This window comes from Leucopleurus acutus (assembly GCF_964270905.1).
Source record: "Leucopleurus acutus genome assembly, chromosome: 4".
NCBI lineage: Eukaryota > Metazoa > Chordata > Mammalia > Artiodactyla > Delphinidae > Leucopleurus > Leucopleurus acutus.
Window position 1 is genome coordinate 13,882,926 of NC_139146.1, and position 9,078 is coordinate 13,892,003.

At 42.4% G+C, this 9,078-nt stretch overlaps 1 pseudogene across 1 annotated transcript; it reads right to left on the minus strand.

Annotated features, from left to right (window-relative positions):
• Positions 1–6,980: 6,980 nt before the first annotated feature.
• Positions 6,981–8,832, minus strand: LOC309961276 (14-3-3 protein zeta/delta-like; annotated as a pseudogene). Its single transcript has one exon. The product of its transcript is annotated as a 14-3-3 protein zeta/delta-like (transcript).
• Between the last annotated feature and the right edge of the window lie 246 nt (positions 8,833–9,078).

Sequence of the window (9,078 nt, forward strand, 5' to 3'; positions counted from 1 at the left end):
CTACTTCAGGGAATACTATGTCAGATCTGGGCAATGACCTAGAATTGCATAAACTCTGCTTATCTTTCAAATTAGTTCCACTGGGCTTAATGAGGGAGCAATTTTTCTGAGCATAAACTGAATTTTAAATGACCCAATAACCACATGAAGAAAGCATAAGTAAAAATTCTAAATGTACACACATCCCATCATGTACATAACTATAATTTTACTGAGAAATGGAATTCTGAAGTTGCAAGTGACACAGAGAAAATAACCTCATCTGTACATTTCTCCCTCTTCACTGAGGCAAAGTGAAGGCTGTGGCAGTCTTCTGTATGATGACGGTGGGTGGGGAAGATGATCTTCCCACACTGGTCTGACCTCCTGTGCTACAATTCATACAGCCATGACCACATCCATATTTGGAATAGAATAAGGACAGGACCTGCCCAGCTGCTATTCTCCTGAGGATGGAATTACTGTCCATCTCTCTTCAAACTTGGGCTAAGCAAATGTGTGAGCCAGCAGCTATGAATTTACTTCAAATAAACTGTTGTTTCTCAAATCTGCCTGGATTGTAAAAATTATCCAGGGTGCTTGTTTAAACCAAGCAGTTCCTCAGAATTCTGATTCAATAGGTCTGGAAAGGATCCAGAAAATTGTGTTTTTCACCAGCACTTCAGATGATTTTTATAATCAGGCAAGTTTTATAAATATTAAGATAAGAAATCCACAATTTCAGAAAGAAAACTAGGAAAAGGGAGAGGCCAGAGGGAGTTGTTTCTCCACGGGGCTTGGGAATACATGCTGCTGTCCCTTTTGGAGGATAAGGTAGATTATTACTTTAGGCCCTATCCACTGCCTACCTTGAGCTGAGAACTTTTCATGATGTAAACAGTACACAGGAATCCAAGATAAAGAGGGAATTCAACTCTTATGTGTAAAGGCCTATTAATACCCACGAACTCAATATATACAATGAAACATACAATGAAACCCTAGTGTCATGCAACTATTCTTCCACGTACTGGTGGTAAAGTCATAGCTCCACTGCCACCACCAAAAAAAAAAAAAAACAAAGATGCATCTCAATACCATAATGGCGCAGCCAGAGTTCTATATAACAGAATACAGCTGGCTAATACAGCAAGTTAGAATGCGGGTACTACTCGAGATAGTTTGAAGAACAACCCTCAAATGGAACACAGTTTTTCACAAGAATTCCTCTACCACAGGACTGCAATAGGAACCCCATTTGGCAGCTTCACAAACACATGGCCTAGGCCTGAAGAGAACACAAGAGGATAAAAATAGTAATTATATGGAGTGGGAGAACTATAAGTGAAATCTTTCTATATTTATTTCCCTCATTGTTATTTTAATGTAGATGTGATAAATAAGAAATTAACAATTGTTGATGCATTACTATTTATATTCTCTAATCACTATTAATAAATCACTATTTTGTCAAAAAGCAAATTTAAATATTCCTTAATGACAACTGAGTCAGTATTAACTGCTTCTATTTTTTTTTTTTTTTTTTTTTTTTTTTTGGTACGCAGGCCTCTCACCGCTGCGGCCTCTCCCGTTGCGGAGCACAGGCTCCGGACGCGCAGGCTCAGCGGCCATGGCTCACGGGCCCAGCCGCTCCGCGGCATGTGGGATCTTCCCGGATCGGGGCACGAACCCGTGTCCTCTGCATCCGCAGGCGGAGTCTCAACCACTAGCGCCACCAGGGAAGCCCTTAACTGCTTCTATTGATGGAGATATTATACTTTACCAACATATTTCTTGGTCAAAAACTTCATTTGCAGACATAGAAATAACATGAGGCATTGAGAGTCACATCCCAATTTCAGGCAAAGTATTTAATATAGTATGAAAACAGAATTAAATGTTTATTTATTTTAATAAATCAGAATGCACTAGGCATTCTGAAAAACATAAAATATGCAACAGAAGTCTCTGAGGCAGAAGGAAGGGAGAGGTTAAATCTGAGCAGGTGAAGATGCAAGAGAGAGAAGTGGGCAGGACCTGCTATGTGGGAATTTACTGGTGCCAGTGGCCAGGGTCTTTGCTGCCGTCTTCACTACCTCAGCCTGGGGGACCTGGGCCTCCAGAAAGTGCACTGTGGTTAGTCCCAGGCACCTTCTCCCAAGGACAGCAGAGCTCTGTGGCAGAATGTACAAATGGAACACCCCCACCCCCACCCCCCACCCACTGCCCTGATCTGGACCTCATGATCGTTTCACATTTTGATAGAGAGACAAGGAAAGTAGCGACTAAAGGCGGGGCAGGGAGAATTATCACAAAGAGGATCCCAGGCTTCTGAAAAAATAGTCTGGGGGCTCAGAATGGGTGGAAACAACTGTTATCAGAGGGAGGGGCTAGAGACCAGCCCTGTGTCAGTGGGGAGAATCATGACCAAGAGAGGGAAATGGCAGAGAAAGGAAAAGATATAGACCCCAAAGAAAAACTGTGAGGACTTGCAGCCTTGCTGCTCTGCAGACAGAGAGACAGATGCTGTTGCCTGAGGGTTCTCAGTGAGGCTGTTCTCAGCCTGGCTGAGCTCATGCTATCCTGTCTGGCATGGCTCATGAGGATTTTCTTGAATGACCACAGCTGACTATCAAAGGATCTTAGCTCCCAGAGCATTTGTTAATGGTGATATATCTGTCCAAAAGACAGGTGCTCGAGTCCAGGCCAATGGGAAAAACTGAACTTACACATTTCTTTCAAAGTTTAAAAATATGACATTTGAAATCTGTACTGAAATCCAAGATGACTTTTTTTTTAACTTAATTTTCCAAGGAATGGCAGGGATCCTAGATGACAACTTTTCTCATTAATATTTTCACTAAAAGAATTAAGTTGGAAACAATTAGGAATTTCTCTTTTTATACTTTGGTTTGAGGTTTGATGTTCTCCTTATTTTGAGGATAATTATTGGGTTTTACCTTTACACCTAATGAAAAGAAAAGAACAAGATCTATTTTAATTCTAGAATCTACCCTTACCCAAGAGTCAGTCAGATTTGTCCAAACCCTCGACCAGAATACATCCTTCAAGTCTTAAATGAGAGACTCTTGACATTTTGGGGTAAGGTTATCACTGATATCACACCTTAGCCCAAATACCACCTCCCCTGGCTGTATTTCCCTAGAGTTGCCTTAGTATGGTAGGCAGTAGTTTTAGAAATGGAGGCACTGTAGAAGAATTCTAGAAACTAGAAAATCTAGATAAGTGGTTAATATTTGAGGAGATAAGCAGAATCTAAGTCCATAAACTTGAAAATGTAGAATGCTTTCATGTTGTTACACATTATAAAACAACAGCGCTCATATACTGAATGCTTACATTGTGCTAAGCCTAACTCTGTAAGTATTCTAAGTGCTTCATCCCCCGATTCCCATAACCACCTGTAAACTTCATAGTGTCACCCCGTCTTACACTTAAGGAAACAAAGGCCTAGAGAGACCAGATCAAGGCCCAAGGCCACAGAGCTAGTAAGTGGCAGAGTCAGGATTTGAATCCCCTTGACACCAGAGCCTACTTGCTCAGCAACGAACCCTGCCCCATCAGTGTGAAACACTAGACACTCCAGGATTGTCTCTTCCAGTACGCTTCCCAGCCAGCATCTGTGCCCCAACTCCTCTGCTCTGAATTGCATCCCGCCCTTTGTGTTTTCAAAACCCTTTATCAGTTGTGTCCCAATAGGGACTGAACATTCCTTGAAGACAAGGTCCATGGCTTATTATCTTTATAGCCCCAGCACCTACCAGGGAGGCTGAGAGAGAGTAAGGGCTTACAGGATGTTGAAATAAGAGGTATCTAGGGAAGATGCCAGAATTAAACATTTATTATTCTCAGGTAAAATCTAATATTTATAATTTCATTTTACAATAATTGGCATTACTACAATTATTCCTTTTTATAATATAATATTGATAGTTTATATATAGGTATACCTCATTTCATTGTGCTTCATTTTATTCTACTTTGCAGATACCACGTTTTTCACAAGTTGAAGATTTGTGGCAACCCTGAAGTGTCGGATGATGGTTGCATTTTTTAGCAATAAAGTTTTGTGGGGGTTTTTTTGGCTGCATTGGGTCTTCATTGCTGTGCGCGGGCTTTCTCTAGTTGCAGTGAGCGGGGGCTACTCTTTGTTGCGGTGCGCAGGCTCTAGGTGCGCAGGCTTCAGTAGTTGCAGCACACAGGCTTCCGTAGTTGTGGTGCATGGGCTCAGTAGTTGCGGTATGCAGGCTCTAGAACGCTTGGGCTTCCGTAGTTGCAGCACATGGGCTTCAGTAGTTGTGGCTCACGGGCTCTAGAGTGCAGGCTCGGTAGGTGTGGCGCACGGGCTTAGTTGCTCCACAGCATGTGGGGTCTTCCCGGACCAGGGATTGAACCCATGTCCCCTGCTTTGGCAGGTGGATTCTTAACCACTGTGCCACCAGGGAAGTCCCAGCAGTAAAGTATTTTTTAATTAAGGTGTGTACATTGTTTTTTTAGACATAATACTATTGCACATTTAATAGACCATAGCGTAAACATAACTTTTGCGTATATATATACTGCAAAAGCAAAAAATTCGTGTAACTGGCTTTACTGAGATATTTACTTTATTGTGGTGGTCTGGAACTGAACCTGAAATATCTCTGAGGTATGTCTGTAGATGAGTTGATTCTATTTTCAAGTAATTCTGCTAGAGCTTTACAGCTGAGGTAGGCAGCTGTAATATTTAAGGCATCAACAGTGTCCAAATGAAAGAATAAAAGAGAAGGATACATTGTATATTAAATAAAGTGGAACCAAATGCTAATTGTTGACTAAGGATGAAGGCCAAGATGTTACCGCCCACAGTGAATATTTTGAGAGCTCCCATTTTCATAGGCAGTGCTCTCCTTCCCCAACAGGAACACGCTGTAATGTGCTTGCACACATCCCCCTGAAGGGAAGAGTCCCTGTCACCTCCTCTCTTCCACATTCCCTGTTACACTGGGCTTTCTCTTTCTGAAAGTACTCTTAGCCCTTAAATTCAGGAAGTTCCTAGCAAAACAGTCATAACATACAGAAAATGTGTGCTGGTGGAGACTCCCTAGGAACACAAAGAAGTTAGGAGCTTGGCTCCTGAGCAGGAGAGTAGGATAGCACAATGATAAATCTTGGCCCTACTGGCTGTTGATCTTGAACAAGTGACTTAACTTTTCTAGGTCTCAGTTTCCTCCTACGCAAAATGGAGGTGAAACTGCTCCTACTTCATAAGGCTGTTGGGAGAACTGGTGAGAAAATGTAGGTAAAACACTTCCCGCGTTAGCTGGCACGTGGTAAGGACTCAGTAGGTGTCAGCTATTGCAGCCTATGGGGATTGCTGAGTGATAGCAGCCATGTCCCACAGGAGAACTGGCCTGTGGGCCACCTCTGGCACAGGTGCCAGCACTGGGGAATCTTGGTCCTCAACTGAGCCCTGCAATAACATGTCAGGGGGGTCCATGCAGTACAGACCGCCTGGGTGCAAGTGATCAGTTTTTAGCTGTGTGACTTGGGACAGTTGCTTAACCTCACTGTAGCTCAGTTTGCACATGTGTAAAGTAGTGATAATAATAGTACCTGACCCATACATTATTGCGAGGATTAAGTGAACATGTGTGTGTGTGTGTGTATGAATTTATACACAAACATATATGAACAGGTCTGGCACATAACTGTATAAATTAGCTTCAGCCTTCACTTGCTACCCAACCCCTCTGTGTTGAAGTAGACAGATAAATGACATTCTATGTGGTGACTGAGGGAAATTTAAAATATCTTGTTATATTTTTCAAATAATCTGAGAAATACTTTGCTCGTCTTTTGGAAGAAGTTGGAGACTAGCATATTGATAAGTCCCTTTCTGGTTTTAAAATATTTATTATTAAACTGAAAAAGCCTTGAGCAGTATGTGACAATGCACAAGAATTCATAGTCTTCCTATAAAAGTCTGATTCTCCTGCCCCTAAGTGTTTCAGAGACAGTGAAAGGGAAAGATCTAGCTTAGGAGAACTGTTTTGTCAAGTAAAAATGGTCTCAAAAGTGTTTACAATTCTCATTTGATTATTCTCACTGATGAAAAACAGTGGAAATGATTATAAGGACTTTAAATAAAACTTTCATTTTATGCAAAGGAAATGGTACAAGCTACACACTAAATTGTTCTCTAGTTTCTGAATTAAGTCAAGTAAAGTAAGGAAGCATCCAAGATAAGGCTGAAACACACCCTTCCTACTGGTGATCTGCCACCCCCGATAAAAAACTAATTGAAGCCAATCCTGGGCAAAGCAAGGTCCTGGCAAAATGTTCCATGTCTTTCTACAAATATTCACAGCAGGGTTGTACCAAGACATTTCTGCACTGTAGTGCTTTCTTGGTCACTAAGTATTTCTCTCTCTCTCTCTCTTTCTCTCCCCCTTTGTCTCTCTGTCTCTGTCTCTCACTCTCTGTGTCTCTCTGTCTCTATCTCTCTCCCTCTCAAACACACACAGCGTCAGTCACAGTGATGGTTTGGAGTGAAGATAAGAAAGAGAAGACTGAACAGCTTTTCATACAATTGACATGCAGAGGCCTGCTGTAAGTACCTAGATACCCAGCAGTAACCAGTTCTCCTCACCATCCCTCCCTGGCCAGTTTCCAGACATGAAGGAAACAACCCCTTCAAAAGATTATGTCAAAGACAGCACAAAAAGAAAGGGAGGAATGGAGGGAGGGAGGGAGGGAGAGAGGGAGAGAGGGAGGGAGGGAGGGAGGGAGGGAGGAGGAAGGGAGGGAGGAGGAAGGGAGGGAGGGAGGAAGGGAGGGAGGGAGGAAGGAAGGGAGGAAGGAAGGAAGGGAGGGAGGAAGCCACAATGTCCACCCAATCCTGCACGTTCCAGAATTCTTCAGAGTACAGTTGACCCTTGAAGAACACAGGTTTGAAATGCATGGGCCCACTTATATACGGATTTTTAACAGTAGTAAATACTCCAGTATAACACGATCCACAGTTGGTTCAAACCACAGATCCACAACCGCTGATACAGAGGAAGTGGACACATATAGGGAGCACCGACTTTAAGTCATACATAGACTTTTTCTTTTTTTTTAAAAAGTCCGTTCATAAAACTTTTATTCCACTTACATGAACTTAATACATGTGTTCTTAACAATTATGCTTGGATTGTTCATGAAAATCTCATAAGACATTAAACAAAGCTAGCCATCATCTCAAGTTATTTCCCTGTTAACTATTTTTGCAGCACATGCATGTTAGGCAAGTATCAAAAACAAAACAAAAAACAAAACAAAAAGCTAAAAGATGTTAAATACATGGTTTTTTTGTTTTACTGCTGCGCTTGATATACATGAAGTAATGAATATCAAGCAATTCATTTTTACTGCATCTTTACTTGTACATTTGTTCTTAGGTTGCCTAAAACATTTAAATACAAATAAAATGAGTGTAGCAAAAATAATGAAAGAAAACAGCAGGTAACTTTACAAGTAATGGAATGTGAACCGTTTCCACCCTTATCCAGAGTAAATTGGGTCACAACTAAAGGAACACTTCAGTAGCTGTAGTCAGTGGTGTGCACATTGAGACTGAGTATTCCACAGATAACACATGGTTTAACATGTAATATCCATGGGATATCTATTTCTACTATAGCCTTGTAAATGCTCCAAACCTTAAAGTACCCACAGCTACACCTGTGACTAGAACCAATTATCCCTTTTATTCCCCACCAGGACAAACCAATATGTAGTCAGTTTTCTTTGCTTAGACATGGAAGCAGTTTTAACACTGGCCCTTCTGAAGCCAAAATGTACCGAAAGTACTATGCCAAACATTTATAACTTGTATAAAAATTCCACATCCCCATATTGGCCACCTCAAGATGAAAACAGATAACTCCCTAAATGTTAACTGGCTCTACTCCCCTAATAATAAACATAAAAACCACATGGGAAATATAGAAATTCAAATAGAAGTAACATAAACCTGTCATAAATCATAAACAAAAACTATTTGTGGGACAGCATGGATGACAAATGATCTACTGTGTCAATTTTAGAACGAGGCAGACGAAAGTTGGAAGGCAAGTTAATTTTCCTCTCCTCCTGCTTCAGCTTTGTCTCCTTGGGTATCCGATGTCCACAATGTCAAGGTGTCTCTCAGTAACTGCATTATTAGTGTGCTGTCTTTGTATGACTCTTCACTTAATGTATCAAGTTCAGCAATGGCTTCATCAAATGCTGTCTTTGCAAGAGAGCAGGCTTTCTCAGGGGAGTTCAGAATCTCATAATAGAACACAGAGAAGTTAAGGGCCAGACCCAATCTGATAGGATGTGTTGGTTGCATTTCCTTTTTGCTGATTTCAAAAGCATCTTGGTATGCTTGCTGTGATTGATCCACAATTCCTTTCTTCTCTCGCCAGCAACAACCTCCGCCAAATAACGGTAGTAGCCTCCTTTCATTTTCAAATAGAAGACTTTGCTCTCCGCTTGTGAAGCACTGGGGATCAAGAACTTTTCCAAATGAGACAGTACATCATTGCAGATACCTCTTAGCTCGGTCTCAATTTTCTCTGTCTTCTCCAGCCATCTGCTGTTTTTTCTCAGCACCTTCCATCTTTTTCTCAGTACTTGAGATGACCCTCCAAGGTGACCTACAGGCTCCTACAACATTTTTATAAGCAACTGAGAGAAGATTCCTCTCCTCATTGGATAATTCAGCTCCTTGCTCAGTTACAGACTTCATGCGGGCTGCCACGTCATCATCTCGCTCAGCCTGCTTGGCCACTTTGGCCTTCTGCACCACTCATTTTTATCCATGACTGGGTGTTCTGGCGGGCGCTTCCGGGCCGCCTCGGCTCGCAGCCCGGTGCCCGGGCCCGGCCTGCCCGCCGTGCCGCCATCCGGGTCGGGGAGAGCTGGGTGCCGCTGCCACAGCGCAGGGCGCAGAGGCTGCGCCGAGGAGCGGGCGGGAGAGGCAGCCATACATAGACTTTTGATTCCACCAGGAGGGTCCCCCAATTCCACCAGCCCCCTCCCACCATTGTTGAAGGGTCAACTGTAGCA